Source organism: Diprion similis, chromosome 1, assembly GCF_021155765.1.
Source record: "Diprion similis isolate iyDipSimi1 chromosome 1, iyDipSimi1.1, whole genome shotgun sequence".
NCBI classification, from domain to species: Eukaryota; Metazoa; Arthropoda; class Insecta; order Hymenoptera; family Diprionidae; genus Diprion; species Diprion similis.
The window spans coordinates 2195565-2213200 of NC_060105.1; the positions used below are offsets into that span (position 1 = coordinate 2195565).

The window sequence follows — 17636 nt, forward strand, 5'->3', positions numbered from 1 at the left end:
GATAGGACGGTTGGTGTTTCAGGCGATTTGCTCGAGCAGCTCGTGTCGGGTATTCCCTGGACGAGGATGAGCGCCACCAGACTTACCAGGTCGTTTTCACAACAACAGACTCCAGACTGAAAGCGGCTCTAGAGCCGAAACTAGCCTGGCCTAGGCCAAGCGGCGTTGGGCCGTCCCTAATCCCTCCCACAAACCTCGGATCTATGAAATCTCCGTGTCCAAAGCAGCAGCAGCATCAACGTTGGCGAGCAAGAGACAAACAGGATCCCCGACCATTAAAATGGGCGCAATGCAACACGAAAGCAACCTTTTTTGGCTTAATTTCTAAATTTGTGGAAAAAAAAAAAACTTGACCAGCGAATCTCAGTAATCCTGAAGTTTATGAACGATTAGTTTGAGTCTCGGTTTTAGAGTATTGAAATTAGTAACGTTAATGTACTAAAAGCATGGAAACAAAAAATGATTTTGAGAAAGTTTATTCTGCACAATTTGAGATACATTTTGCTTCGATTGATGGGTTACTGTGGAGTGTAAATAATCTTTAAGTTGCGAAGTAACGGTTTTTATCTCGAGTACGCATCGTTAAATTAACGTTACGAATTTCTTAATGTAAGTAAGATGAAAGTTAACGATAATTATTTCATAATTTGACAGTTGATTTTTCACTTGATGAAATATCTACTCAACTGTTTTCAATTTCTTCAATAACGTAGTTTTTTTTTTTATTTATTTATTTATTTTATTTTTCTCTCCGACAATAATTCGTAAACGACTCAACAGATTAATTTGCACGTGAAATTAAATCTGTTGGTTCGATTTGGCATAAGGTTGAAGTTAATAGCGTTACAAACGTTCTAATAAAGATCATAGTTTTACACCTAAGTATAGAGAATAACTTTCAGTGATTAAATATTGTTAACCGTGTATCAAGGTGTCTTGAATTTCATCCAATCCTAAAGTAAAAAAATACCAAGATTTTCTGTAAATGTCATTTTAAAATAACCTTACAAACTTCACCCTTCGTTCAATTCATCACCGTCAAATTTTGAGCAATTAGAAAAAAGATCAAGACTTAATGTTCCTAATTGTTTTCTCCGTTTTTTTTTTTTTTTTTTTTTCTTTCTTTTGCAAAACTAAGATAAATATCATTGCGAAACACTTGGTCGACATAAATTAATAATTGTTATAAAATTCGGACGATCACCAAAGGTTTTTTCAAAACCGCACGACATTCGAAATTTGCTTTTTATAATCGGATTGGAAACCGCTGCGCTGTGCTGCTGCGACAGTAGAGCCATATAACCTAACCTCCGCTTAAACAACCGGAATGCCTATGAAACACGTGGTAGACGAAATATAGGATAATAATAATACAATAATAAGATTTTTGTGACCAATTTATACGACAAAGGAAAAGTGCGGACCAAGGGTGGGTAGGTAGGTAGGTAGGTAGGTAGGTAGGTATGGGTTAGGTACGTCGTCTAAAGCGGTTTTACAACCTGACCCATGGATGGTAGGGTATGCCGGGTAGGTAGGGTGAAAGAGACAGACACACACACACACACACAAACACAAACATGCACACACACCACACCGCAAACACGAGTGGCGATGGTGGATGGATAAAAGTGAAAGAAAGAAAGAAATAAAGAGGAGGAGGAGATATTTAAACACGTGCCATATAAAATGTAATGAGTGTATATAATAATAATAATAATAATAATCCAGAGAGCAGCAAGAATGTTGAAATCAAGTAACGTCAGGTTAACGAAACATCATGGAACACAATCGTTGCGGTACAATTTTACAACGACTTTCTGAGGATTTGGTTTATCAAAAAAAAAAAAAAAAAATACCAGCACACATTTTCTTTTTTACGATTTATCAACTGAAATTCAGACAAACGACAATCCTAAGGTTGTGAAGTTAGGTATGTAACGACGTTTCCTAACGTAACGTTACTAACTTCAACCTCACTCACAGAGAGCAAACTAAACGTACGAGCATACGTTTACATAGACTTTATCTAATCTGTGATCAACTGCCGCACGTACGAAGATAATAATAACAAAAATAATAATAATATGTAATAAAGAGTCGAATCAAGATGGATGAATAAGTAAAAAACCGTAAAACGTTCATCCCAACGTCGTATTCGGATTCAGAGAATGGTCGTGATATTTTCCCTCCAAGTAGTTACGACGACGACGGACGCAGTGACTCGCCGAGTTTCCTCGACGATAATTGAGACGAGACGACGATGCAGTGACGCGTGTATTTCTACCGTATGTATAATACGACACGTTGTTAGGTGGCCGAAGCTTTTCGAGAGGTATGTTAACAACAACAAAAACAACAATAACAACAACGACAACGACAAGCATCGTGTCAAGGTGAATTTATAATCATATAACCGGATTGAGATGGATCTGAATACGTAGTCGTTAGTGTAGCTGTAAAGTATTTTTGCAACATTTCGTTAAATGAAAAGTAAACGTTGGTTAAACAATGAATAACGACTAGACCAATTCTGTACACTATAATTACCCACATAATGTTTACGCGTATATTTTGAGAGCGTCGGTGAGGAGTTGCGACGACCTTTACAGCTGTTTAGTTGGCGAGATGTCAAAAGAAAATTTAGAATCCCGACGGACAAATCCTTCGAGACAATGAACTTTGCGCCGCCTTAAGGTCCGCGAAAATTCAACGCAACCACGCCGGCAATATGGAATCAGTATCGATTACAAAATGAAATTATTTCAATAAGCCCACGAAAGCTGTAAAACACCTGCACGTATTTCCAATATGGGTCAGTATAACACTGTATATACATATATATATATATATATGTATATATGTATAATGTACATTGCCAAATGGAAGAAGATGAGGGAAAAAGAAAATGGTCGCAATCATTTGCAATATCATGGAAAATCATTCAAAACTTTTCATCTCAATTAATTGAATGAGGTTGCATATTGAACTCAAAAATATTTGACGATAATTTTTAATTACAGAAGAGAAACGTTAACGTTACTTGCGTGCTTTTTTTTACTTTACTAAACGCGTATAATAAAAATACGACTCGTTTACGTTTTGGCAAATAGTGTAAAATTGCGAAAATCAGTAGTTCACAGCACGCAACTCGATCGGTGCAGGTAAACATAGTCATATAGTGTGTATGTAATAAGTATGTAAAAGAATTCCCTCTCCTTCCTCTTATTTTTCTCCGCCTCGTCCTCCTCCTCCTCCTCCTCCTCCTCCTCTCCTGATCCTCGAGCTATACTACAAGACGATCTTGGAACGCGCCACCGACTAGATTATGCATACGAGTCAATTCCTATTCGATCGCTAGTACGTTTTATTACACATATATACATACATCCATTCATAGCTACTCCTAAAATACTCGTGCAAAACTTGCGTGATTGCAATATTTTCTCAGAAAAAAAAAAAAACATCGACAGTAAAACTACAACGTATACAACGATGTATGTTATAAATCAAAAACGACCCCTTAAATCCATCGCTTCGACTATAAAAATGCTGGTTATTATTTGACCAGCAATGAATGAGAGAGAGAGAGAGAGAGAAAAAAAAACCCGAACAAGTGCGAGTAGAACTTGTTTTTTACTTTTTCCTTTACTCGTGCTGCGAGACCTTGTTTCTTCAAAAATTTCATGATTCTAGATCAACGAGAAGTACTTTGATAGGTTTTGACGCGTATGTTTGCTAGTATAAAAAATGTAACATAAATGGCAGTCTTCTCTTGACTGCCTAGACTTGGAAGCTTGAATTTTTTACACCTCCAAGGAAAAGTAGCCTTCAATATTTGACATAAATTTAAACTTGATTCCTCTATCCGTTCCTGAGAAAATGGGATCTTGATAGACGGACAGACAGACAGACAGACAGACAGACAGACAGACAGTCAGTTACCGGAGAAAACACGATGTGTAGAAATTTGCGCATGTCCATTAGTGCACCAAACAACAATTTTTCCCAAAAAATAAAACAATTAGCATAAAGACGAGAAGATATTATTTATGAAAGAATAGACGGAGCTCATCGATTCGCAACACAACGGTATAAAACTTCATAGCTTGTATATATATATATATATATACAGTTTACAAAAGAAAGAATAAATAAAATAAATCAAGGGTATGTATATATACTCGGTTCCTGTTTACTCTGCGCTAGAATAGATGCGCGTAAATAGTTTATACTCGAAACTTTCAAACTGCATATATATATATATATATATATGTGTGTGTATAATATTAACGCAACGATGCACCTCTCGAGGTGAATTTGACCTCTTCGCTAACTATAATAACAATAATAATAATATCGCACAGACGAGAACTACGGTTGCCGTAACTTGTAATGCTATGTACGCATAGGACAGGCACGCGAAATTCGCCAAAGTGGCAACTTGAAAGTCTAAAACCCTCGCTAAAACCCATATAGAATCATCCACCAAAAGTAAAAATTTTGTCTAATTTATATAATGAATCGAGTTGAAATAATCTCCAAGATTCAAAATTTATCCAGACTAGAGTAGTAATCGTCGTTTTTATTTCGAAAATATTGAACCAACCAATTTGAAAATAGTTTCGAGACTGAAATTACTGTCCGTCCAGAATGGGGTGAACGTCGTTGTAACGCCGAGAAAAGTATTTGAAAATTAAATAAGAAATTAAGTAAATTTCTTCGTCCCACGATAACCACAAAGTTATAAATATGCATATTAACAACAATAATGATAATAATAATAATGCTAATGATAGTGTAAATAAAGAGAATGTCGTCATAGAGATCGTCTGGTTTTTAGAACAGCAGCTTGTGTCGATATAGACGACCGACAGACCAACCAACCGGAAAGATTGTAAAGAGTATGTATACGTATATGTATATAAGGTAAGTAGGTACTCAAGCCGGTTCCGGTGCGGCACCCTGACCTGCACATCGCGTCGTTCTACTGCAGACGACGACTGACTGACTGCAGGGCTTTCACTCGTTCCTCCAACGCTTCGAGTAATGGGTTCGTTAAAAAACAACGACTGATGGGAAAGAGAGAAGAAGAAGAAGATGAAGAAAAATAAAGACGCCACTCGGTTGGTCCATCCATCCGCCATCCATCCATACGTTCGTTTGGATGTTCTTGGGCAGAGCAGCAACAGCACGAAGCGGCAGTTTAAGTGACGCAGAGTGTGGCATGATGGCGGGTGGTATGGGTCGCCAGGGCAACCACCGGTAAAGAGTTTGTCGGTAACGGACCAGGCAAAACTGACGCCAAACGCTCCGAGCGAGAGAAACCACCGCCAAGGAGAAGTAAGAAAAAGAAGTAAGAAAAAGAAGTAGAAGAAGAAGAAGAAAAAGAAAAAGGAGCACAGCCTCATCACAAATCCCCATAATGCCAGAGAGTTTCTTATTCGACTTAAAGTATCCCGCACTGCTTCATCGCCACGTGATAAACCAACCGCAATGATGACCGTGATGAAGAATCATACCAATTCTCATCGCCAACCAACCAACCAACCAACCAACCAACTCTTCGTTTAAATATTATCATGAGACACCGCACGGAATGATAATTATTTTACTACAACCAAGAACGAGAATCACTTCGTTTAAATCTAACTTGTACAATTGATCGATGATCGATCGACGATTAATCCCTGTCGTTTGTTGGTGTAGATCAATAATTTAATCACGTCACCACCGTCATACTCTCACGTCTATTTCGATTCTTCTTCGTCTCTATTACGAAATGATTTGAGTTTCGCACATCTTTTTAGCAAATTTATCAAAGAATCCATTATAATAGAAAGAAGAAGAAGAAAAAAAAAAAAAAAAATCCGTTTTCTTTCAAATGATTAAGGATCTTCATTTCTTTTTCCGCGTTCTCACAAAAGAGGGTGGTAAAAAAAAAAAAAAAAAAAAAAAAAAAAACGAAATATATCAAACTGATCTGACCGATCAATCGAAATGATCGAGCGCAAGCAAACTCACGTTGTTGGGTGAAGAGAAAGGGAAGGGAAGGGAAGGGAAGGGAAGGGAAGGGGAAAAAACCGAGATAGGTACGAGATAAAGATTCGGAAGTACATCACGTCGGCCTTACACGAGTAATACGACCCGGAATACGTCCCTTCGCCTGCCACCGTCGAGAATAACTCAGAGTTAGTTTTAAGGTTAGTAGCGCAGTAACGGGGGCAAAAGGGAGGAAGGGAGTAAGGAAGAAAGGGGAAGAAAAAGGTAGAAGGGGGGGATAGGGGGAGAGTTTGACTCGGTCGGGTCGCCTCTCGGGTCATCTTGGGTCGTCTCAGCGAGGATTTCGAGGGTCGTCGACGTTCTTTGTTACGCCACAAGAGAAGAGAAGAGAAGAGAAGAGAAGAGAAGAGAAGAAAAGAAAAGAGAGGAAAAGATAGACGAGGACGATATTTGTACACCACGTGCCAGCACTGGTCCATCGACTCCAGGCTGCACTTCTCGACTGTCAATTGTTCCGAGTAAATACATAGTAATTTCTTACAACATTGTCAGAAGTTAATTTAAGTAATGTACTGGCAATAACGAATAATATTTCAAACACTTGAAAAAACGTCAATTTTATCCCATTCGTTATAAATTAATATCAACCCCTCTTTTTTTTTGTTGCTAACATTTAACAAACTGTTTGCATGAAAACTTGTTGCTACTGATGTACATACCTACTTGTCGACGATGATAATGATAATATGATTTATCGCGATATGAATTTCAACTTGATATAAGATATTATAATATATACTATATATATATATATATATCTTTTAACCTGTAGTAATAATAAGAGAATTTAATAAATTCTTGTCAATATAAATTCCTCCCTCCCCCTCCCCCCCAATACAGACGTTGTCCGTCTGCTTCAGGGCTCCAGAAAGGATCTGGAAAAGTGCAGAATGCACCGATTGTTCGGTAGAAAAACTAGCTTATCGTTAGAAGTAATTGGAATTGAAAAGTGGTTGTTGCAGAGAAATTTCATCGCAAAAGACTAAACGGAGGAGAGGGGGGAGAAACTTTACAATACCTACTTCTGTATATACATATTACGTAGATAACACCCCCCCCCCCCCCCCCCCCCCAAAACCCCCACCGCACACTTTCTCAACTCGGGCAGACTGGATTGGCTCTTTGCGTCCATCACAGAGGAGGAGAAGGAGGAGGAGGCGGAGGAGGAGACGTTACTACACAATATAATGTGTAAGACTAGTGTGCTAGTATGTGGTAGTAACACACATGCGTAATGCATGCGTTTGAAATTTTTGTATCGTCTGTATCGTAGTTGGTCGTTCAAGTGGATAGATTATACGGAGTCAGTTTTAACGTGAAAAAGGAAGGAATGGAATCGCGAGTGACCCACTTTTATCCTCATGGCCTGGCACCACGGTCGGCGTTACACATTAAAAACCGGATATGTTAATTATTACTCTTGTTAATTAACGAGTCTTGATAATGAAGCGCTATGAACATGAATTTTATAAAACACGAATTCGGCATCTGGCCGACGCGACTCAGATTTGCAGACTTTCTCGCACACTCATTGTCATAGTTAATAAGTATGTAATACATGAAAGCTAGAAGATGATCAGTCGCGACTGACTTTGGAAAAAGTGATTTGATGTAAACACAGACAGAAGAATACGCAGAAACGATGTCGAAAAAAATTTCGTCAGCCATTTATACATATATATTCATACATACATAGTGTTATTTTTGAAAAGCTGTTTTATTCAAAAGACTGAAGTTAGTTTAACGAGAAATGTCAGGGGAAAGAATCATTATAGCAAAATTTTACAAGAACGACTTTGAAAAAGTCCATTTTTCGAAATAACAACTCTACGTTTTGTTTATCATAGTTTGTTAAAATTCAAACATTGCCATAAAGGTTCGAAGTAACGATTTTTCCCTAAGCATGCATCGTCATAGTAACGTTGCTAACTTCATTTTCATTTTATTCGTTCTCTCATCGCGTGTAAAAAACCTTTTACTAACTGATTGGGTACGCAAATAAAGAGTTCGCATCGTTTCGATAATTTTTTTTCTTTTCTTTTCTTCTTCTTCTTTTTTTTTTTTTGTTATAATCACCAACTCAATCCTCCAACTAGAAATTGATTTGCCTTTGGTAATACCGTTCGTTTTCAAAAAACCACCGTCAAATCGCTTGAAAATAGTAACGCCTGAATAATATTTATTCAAGCTTCGTATTACAATATATATATATAGATGTATATTGTATACATATGTGTATACATTGACATACAGCTGCGCGCAACACTCATTTCAGAGTATTTTATACACGAATCGATTTTCACCAGGCTCGCCTTTCTCTCTCTTGCTCTCTTTATCTATCTATATGTATACATATATATATATATATATATACACGTGTAATATCCTGAAAGTAAATTTATCACGGCATTGTTCTCGTACGTCCAGACGGGTAATAAAAAGTAAACGAAATTAAAGAACAAAAAATCGAAAAAAAAAAAAAAAATAACATACAGAGAGAAAGAAAGATGAGAAGATGAGAGAAAAAGAGGTACATACAGACTTCGAGACTCGTTTTCCAACGTACATCCACCAGTATTGACGAAAAAGACACACTGATTGTAAAACACTGATAATAACAACGACCTAATAAATTTAATATATATATATATATATATATGTATATGTATGTATGTATAGTATCTATGAAAATGTAATTTGAAAAATAACAAAATAAAAATAAAGTATAACGTTACGATTTCTTTAAATAGGTACGCTTCGTGTCGAGTTTACCATTATTATTGAAGTACTAAACTACCATATATATATATAAAAAAATAATCAAACGTTTCGTAAGATCGAAACTAAAATTAGTTTACGTGTATCAAACAATTCGCCGCGGTGAGTGCGAGGCTGTCGTTGGTATTTTTATAAAACTATACAATAATAACACTTGCCTACAAAATGCGTGCGTCGCGATAGATGGCAAAGGAAAAAAAAAAAGAGAGAAAAAAAAGAAGAAAATAAAAAACCAACAACAACACAACTCTCGTGACTGTGCAGCAGTTGTTTTTATTTGTACGACATATACGTATATAAATACTTGTGTGTGTGTGTGTGTGTGCGTGTATATAAAATATACGGTATTTTATTTCGCAACATTGCCAAGGCAAAAGCTAGCTAGCTTAGCTAGCTAGCTAGCCGCTGTAGCCGCACGTGTATAAAAGCTGTCATAAAAATAACTCGAGCGCATGAATTACTGACCCTGCAACAGCAGCAGCAGCAGCAGCAGCAGCAGCAGCAGCAGCAGCAGCAACAACAACGACGACGACAAGCATGCAGCAAGCAAGAAGCTCTAAACTCGTTCGTTTGGCTCGCCAGACTTTAAACTGTCGTGTATGTTTAAGCTCACTCGGAAAGTGAAAACTTGAACGGCAACAATCTTTCTACTGAAAGTATGAATATTTATAAAAGTATTTGATTTTTGAGAGGTATAATATCGGATTGACAATGTTATCATCATCATCATCATCATCATCATTATGATCATCGTTATTATTATTATTAGTATCAATATATATATAACAGACGATATTTGATGAATAACGTCTCAAGAGTTAATTAATTATTTAACTTGACGATATTGCAACGTTTTATTGTAATATAATTGTTGTGATGATAAAGTGTCGAGAGACGTGGCGACGCGGTGACAAATAAATACAATTTTACACAATATACAGTAGTTATAATCAAAGAGATATTTGATATTATTCATAGAGATTTATTGCTAAACAACGGGTGTAAATTAATCGTGCGTGTGTAAAAGTTTCGTGTGTATAAAAACAAAATGGAGAATAAAAAGTATTAGCTAATATTAAACCTACATTACGACCAAATGAATGACGAAATTATTCGAAGCGAAGCGTTTAACCGAAAACGTGAGTGATAAAATATGAACGCGAACAAGAGATAGAGAGAGAGAGAGAGAGAGAGAAAGAGAGAGATGAAATAAAAATAAAAAACTTTCGAAAGTATAAATTCCTGTATTATTATTGTCCTAAAAGAACGAGAAGAAGAGTTTCGCAAAACTTATCATCGTCCGTAAATATATTAAATAAAAAAAAAATTAAAAAATTCACAGCGATGAGTCACGTGAGATTCTAAGGCGTCTCTCGTCGTTCGTTCGCATTTAAACCTGTACTACTAAGATGTATAAACGATGATGATACAATGACAACAACTAGAATTCGTCCCGCGACGCGACGCGCAGGATACTCCTCGCTTTGTTTTTTCATTCGTTTGTTTTGTTTTGTTTTATTTTGTTCCTTTCAAAATGGCCATATTGTGATAAGCTTTCTTTTTGATTTTCGTGTGAAAAAAAAAAAAAAACACAAAAAAAGATACACAGAAAAGACAGACGACGAGGATGATGCGGAAAAAAATTTAGAGTCAAGGAACTTCGTAACAGATTGTTTACACGCGACAGGGGAATGAAATGGATATGTACATGTGATTGTTAATTGTTGGGACAATCTGTTGTTTGTTAATTCGGCGAGATACATGCGTGACAATGTTGAAACGATGACAAACAAGTAAAAATTCAAATGCATCGGCAGAACGGCGGTGACGCGGAGGGAAGAAGAAGTGTAACACAAGTAGTGAAGTGAAGTGAAGTGAAGCGAAGTAAGATTAATTTACCTACAAATATGTATCATAATAGACGTTGGGAGAAATTATTATTGCCGTTAATGTTATAGTTTTCTGTTATAGTTTTCTTCTAGAGATCAAGAAACGCTGACGAAGTAAGTAAGTAAGTAAGTAAGTAAGTAAGTAAGTAAGTAAGTAAGTAAGGAAGAAAGGAAAAATGAACGATTGCAGGTTAAAAGAGAAACAGAGTAGGAGAAAGAGAAAGAGAGAGAAAATCATCTTCTCGTCAATGTCACCGCATACTATATTATATATATATATATATACGCTAATTTAAACAGCAATTATACGTTACAAGCGATATGTAACACCGACCGCACAGCATTCTGTACCGAAAATACCACATATAATTGTTACACGTGATGGCGATAATAGGAAGTAAACGCGGAAAACAGAAGCGTGTATAATAATAAGAATAATAATAATAAAAACGAGGATAAAAACGGCGATAAGAAGAAAATAAGCAGCAGCATATATTTGAAGAGAAGGAAGTAAGACGAGGACGGAAAAGAAAAAAAAAAAAAAAAAAAAAATCGCGATCAAAATTATTACAGCTTGCATGCATCGTGACGCGTGAATGTTAAAACGAGTAGAATATGTCCGAAGAGGAGAAATTTTCACGAACTCTGTTGCGGTGAAGGTTTACCGATAACTTCTACACAGCAGCACAATGAATTTAAAAACGTAATTCAACGATGAATGAATGTGTGAAAAAATAAAGTTCCTTCATTCTCCGAAAGCGCACGTTTTGTTTCGACAATAAAAAAAAAAAAAGAACAAAAACACAAATTACCAGAATGAATTGATGCAGAAAAAAAAAAAAAAAAAAAAATGGAAAGAAACAAAACTGCAAACTAACAACAACAAGTCGTAATATTCTCGAAAGAACGTGTTCTCTCTCTCTCTCTCTCTCTGCAACAAAACAAATTGTATATATATTACGAAAATATGAAACGGCTTGATAATAAATTTGGGCGGGGGGGGGGGATGTTTTTTTCTAATGCTGCGCGTGAAATATGAAGGCGGAATTAATAAGTCGGTAAGTCACCCAGTCATAGCGGAAGTTGGTTGGTTGAGTTAGATTAGGTTAGATTGAATTTATCGGAGAGAGCTAGCTGGTGCAAACTGGGTATGTGGTGGATGATGTAAAGGAGGAGGAGGAGGAGGAGGAGGAGGAAGGTGGTACCGAGTACGCGAAACACACAAGAGAGAATGAAATAAAGAAGAAGAAGAAGAATTACTTATGTATATAGAGATAAAATGAGCGAGAACTTGAATTTTTATATTTTTTTAATATACTCACATAAACAGCATCCAGAGTTAGCGATCGGCGATGCGTGCGTGACGGGTGAATATATCCAATATAATCCAAAAAGAAGTAAACTTTTTACCGTCACTTTTCTCACAACACAACACTCGATACAAAATAATTTCCTTCTATTAATTTACGTTTAATATTTATTGTAACTATTGTTGTTGTTGTTGTTATTATTATTATTATTATCATCAGTATAAAAACTTGAACAAACAATCACACACATCGGTAAACAACCAATATAATTAAACTATATCCAACAACAGCAACACCAACGACAATTATTTCGTGGATTTAACGATGATTGAAAACAAAAAGCACGAAAACACTTTTCAGCAAATTAACCAGATTTCTTTTATTATTATTGTTGTTGTTATTATTATTATTATCATATATTCTTTAGGTATTTGTATTTCCCACAGCCATAGCACAAAAACATCATCTCATCATCATCATCATCATCATCATCACCCCGCTGAGTTGTTTGAAAGAAGAGATCTGTAATAAAATAAAAACGACACAAATAGAGAGAAAATGAACCGAACAACTATTATCAGCAGCGGTTATCACAAGCAGATTTATTAAATAAAGTTGACGTTGTTCGGAAAGCGGCTGAGATGTTTTTAATTTTCACTTTTCAAATACAACAGATTAATTGTTTAGTATATCATATATATATGATATATATATATATATATACACACACACACACACGCTATTATTATTATTATTATTATCACGTAGACTATTCACAAGGACGTTTTTATCATTTTGTCATTATACGTCAAAGGTATAATACATATTTAAGCAACATTTATCTCGTCACGAAAACTTGACAACGACGATTTTCTTACACTATAATAAATATTATCTAAACAACGAAAAAAAAACACAAGTTCACTTTATTCTTTGAAAATTTCTATTTCTTCTTTTTTTTTTTTTTTTATTATTATTCTTCTTCTTCTTCTCCTAGTGCGCAAAGAGATGAGAAAAAAAATTTCACTCGGCACACGTATCGCGTTTATGACGTGATATATATTAGTTGTTATTATTGTTGTTGTTACGACAATGGCGATTATTATTATTATTAATATTCACCAACCAACCACCACATCACGTTTTGGATTCACATAATTTCTTATTCTATCCTCTCTCCTCGTTCTATCTTTGCTTTTTAAACATCTACTTTTCCACCATCATCATCATCATCATCATCATCATTATTATTATAACAATCATATAATCACTGGATCGATTTCACTTCTAACGCCGATTAACTCAGGTATTATTGTTATCCGTCGACACTTTCGATACACGGGTACACGGATGAAAACCAGATTGTAGGAGGTAGATATCCAAAGAGAGAGAGAAAGGGCGAGAGGGGGGGAGACGCACAGTCAAGTCGTAAAAGAAATCGGGCCGATCAAAGCCGCGTTACGTAAAACTTGCGACGGCTCTCAAACTGGGCCGAGTGCAGCAGCAATAGCAGCAGCAGCAGCAGCAGTTATACACACGAGTTTAAACTTCGCGTCAAGGACACAGCAGCAGAGCATACCGGGATAGCTAACCCAAATAGAGATAGGAAGAGGGGGGAGGGATGGGGAGGGGAGGATTTTTTCACAGTTTCTTGTTGCGGATAATGATGATGACGATGATGATGTGAGAATGTGTAAAAATAATTCTCCGTCAAAGTGTCGTAAGTAGGAAACTTGCGACGGAATCACCGAGCACAGAATTGATCGACGAATTTTTTATTAGCACACAGTAGACGAGCAGCACTCGCGAGGGTTTTGATAAAAACCGATATCGAAGAACAAGATGGAAGGTATAAAGAAAGAAAGAAAGAAAGAAAGAAAGAAAGAAAAATGAAACTAAGATTTTAAAGGTAAAAAGAAAATAAAAATAAATAAGAACAAAGAAGCCTGTCAGCGACGACTCGGATCACAAAAATGAGTAAAACACCAGATATTACTACACGCACCACACACGTAGTTATTTCGTTCCTCTTCGTTGATATATGTATAATCCAACAACGAACGATGAAAAGAGAATAAACGTGGATGGTGAAAACTATCGAAGAAGATCGCACCTCGTTCAGAGAGAACGTAACGGTGTCGTTGCTTCGTCGTTACGTAGCAGTAGCAGTAGCAGCAGCAGCAACAACGGCCCGTTTTTATCGTAATATAGAATATATAGAATATATATATATATATATATATATAGAGAGAAAAAATTCAATTCGCAGGCGAATTTGTATGTATACATACGGCTAACGGACGTAATAAGTATTAGCGGTGGTCGCGCGTATCTTGTATCTCGTATCGTATCGCGAACAAACAACAAACTTTCTCGCGCGTCTAGAACAGACCTGATCTACGTTCTCTGTTACACCTTGTTACTCCGGCGGAGGTCCGACGCGAACTGAGTGGAATTGGAAGTTGGCAGTGGAAGCAGAGCCGAGCCGACGGCGCGCGGCGCGACGCGAGCGGCTGATCGGTGTGACGACGGAACGCGGCGCACTCGGAAACGAGGGAAGGGCCGCACCTGATTTGCTGCCACCTCACGCACACCAACCGACGGACCGACGGACCGACGGACCGACGGACCGACCGACGGACCGACCGACGGACGCACGCACTGTTGCCAAGTCGACGCCGACGCGAGTCGCCCTCCCCCCTCCCTGCCGACGAGCTCTGTCATCCTCACTCTCTCTCTTTCTCTCTCTCGCGGGCGACGGCTTTCCCGCAACCCGGTCTAGTCGGTGTGCGCGACTTCCATACACCCGTTTAAGCCCCACGCGGAAGACAGAGACAGACACGCGATCGCGAGACCCGACGACCGACGACGTACGGTTCTTTCGGACTCTACTCGACCTCTTCGACTGACTGCCTGCCTGCCTGCCTGACTGCTTGCCTGCATCGAGGATCCACGGACTTTTTCTCGACCGAAGTTTGTTCGTTGATTGAAGATTATTTCTTTAGAAAGGGTAATTCGATCGGGGAGAGGAGAAAAAAAGATTGATTTTTATTCGATGTGAAAATTTGCATAATTGTGTATCGAAATTTCAAATATGCGAAGAATCTTGATTTTTTAATATGTCACTGATTTGTAGTCATTCTAATTAGAAATTTATTGTTTTTATACAAATTTATTAGAATTTGAATTAGTTTCACTGATTAATAGTCATTTTAATTCAAAATTGGAAGGAAGTGATCAGTAATCATCAGATAACTAACTTTACGTTTCGGGGTTAAAGAACCTTTTTTGTACAAGCTTTAAGCGGAGAGACACTTGCTTACGTGATTAAGTGTACATTTTTTAAATGAATTCTGTTCAGTTTGACAAAAAATAATATATTTTTACTGTATACACTTCGCTGGAATAAATCGTAGGTATGAGATGAACAATATCTTTCAAAAGTCGAAGGAGGTTTTTTCACGTGTGCTAATAGAGATGGAATTATTTCGTTGAATCGTGTAATATTTTCTCACAATCATTATACGTGTGTGTGAGAATATGAATATGAATTTCTATTACTAAGATCGCTTCTTCGTTTACCGTTCCGAATCGATAATTTTTTTTCCCTCTTCGTACCGTGTAATCTTAAATCGCCCGACATGAATCTCTTCTCGTTGCCGGCTCATTGGCTTTATTACCGCGAAAACGTTTCACGCATGCAAACCTGTCAGAGGTTATATACCTAATTAGCGTGAACTCGTAATACACTTGTGAACAAATAAAATGTACAATAACGTAATTGAATAATTCGCTTCATTTTCGATTACTCGAAAATCAACTTGCAAAAGACAAAATTCACAGTTTTATAAAGGGTTAAAATAAAAATTGACGAGATTCAAGTAAAAAACGTTGTTCTAACAGCGAGTGTTTACAAAAATCATCATTTCGTCAAAATATTACTTACTTCTATATACATTTAACTCTTCCAAACTTTTCCCCCAACTTGCGACGGTCAAAAATTGATGAAACGACCCACAATTTTTGTATCAATTAACATTTGCGCGGGTCGTTCATTGTCAGAAGAATGATGAAAACAAACTTGTGTCTACACGACACCTTGTCAGCCTTGAATCGTCGTTCGATTTGCTTGATGAATTTTTGTCACCTGCACGGCAGACGCAGGATATCGCGAAGGACTCGAAGGTTCGTCGAGAGACGACGAGAAGAAACGACTGGAATCCCGTAACGGAACCGTCGCGTCGTCCTGCGGGTTGTCGGGTAATCGAAGAAGCGTGATCTCGGCGTCTCGGTCATCACCCGGTGACAAGTGTCTCGAGCACCGTTACGTCAGGAGGTCCCGCGAGCCGATCGACGTCGGAGTGACGGCAGCCCCGGAGGTCCGTCAACGCTGTCGCACGCAACGCGCGTTCAGGACGAAGGAAGCACGCCGGTGAATCTCGAATTAAGGACGAAGGATCCCAGATGGATCGTCGGCCAGAGATGCAGTGCCAAATGCTTCGCAATATTTTTGCAACGACGCGAGATAATATTATGCATAAATGCGCACAGCGCATTAACTCGTCAATGCGATATATGTACGAATGCGTTGCGTTATTCTCATGTCACATATCACATGCTCGATCCATCCTCCCTCTCTTTCTCTGCGATGCAGTGATGAATAAATGCGTCGGACTTGTTCGATGAAATACCATTATCATTATAGTAAAACGTGCGGATCATCGTGCAATACATGCATGCATGTGTGTACAATTAGCTTTATGCTAATTCGTTATATTGGGAAGCGGCACTATATTCTGGTCATTTAGTGGGTAACCTGTCCTTACAGTTTGCAAAGTGCGCCTGCGCACCTTGGAATGCAAAGTTGTACGCTGTAGACGGGTCTTAATTATCAAAACGAGTTACTCAGCTCCACACACACACACACACACACACACACACACACACACACACACATATATATATACATATGAATATAAACCTACATAATGAGACGCGGAAGATTGTATTATGCGTATAAGATATGCGAACGTGCGGATTAAAATATTACGCGACGATTGTTAAATCGAACAACGAGATAAAGAAGGTAGAAAAACGCGGTCTATCAGAGTGAAATAAATACGTTTGCGTATAATTTCCGTTATAATACGCGTAAAATATTTTAATTTAGACCATAAACTTGTGGGTGAGGGTTTCAGCAGCGTTTCAATTCGGGTCCGGACAGACGCGGGCCGTTTATTGGCGAAAAATAAACGAAACGAAAAGCAGAAGAGAAAAAAATCCAGCCATTGAATCTACATGATAATTATTACAGAGGTAAACGTAAAACATGCGCGCAGGGTTATGAATATTTCAATGAAAGTTGATCGAACCGTGAACGAGAGTGGTTTTTTCCGCATTGAGAAAAATATTTACGGTACGTAATGTGCGTGAAACGTTCTTCGAGATACGTGACAAATGGAAAATTTTCTGCATTGAAAAATGAGGTAGGCAAATGGCAAATTTTAATATAATTCAAAGCGAGTGGCATGCAGTCACCCTCGGGAATTCACGATTCCTGCTTCTTACCTTGATTATACTTTATGTATACGTATTATGT

The 17636-nt window shown here is 37.5% G+C and overlaps 1 protein-coding gene across 1 annotated transcript in view; it reads right to left on the reverse strand.

The window, feature by feature from the left end:
• The window catches only part of LOC124407067 (mastermind-like domain-containing protein 1), a 140646-nt gene extending 128439 nt beyond the window's left edge, over positions 1-12207 (reverse strand). The window contains exon 1 of the mRNA XM_046882884.1: positions 12050-12207. The gene's annotated coding sequence lies outside the window, so the exon portion shown is untranslated. The remainder of the gene's footprint in view (positions 1-12049) is intronic.
• Between the last annotated feature and the right edge of the window lie 5429 nt (positions 12208-17636).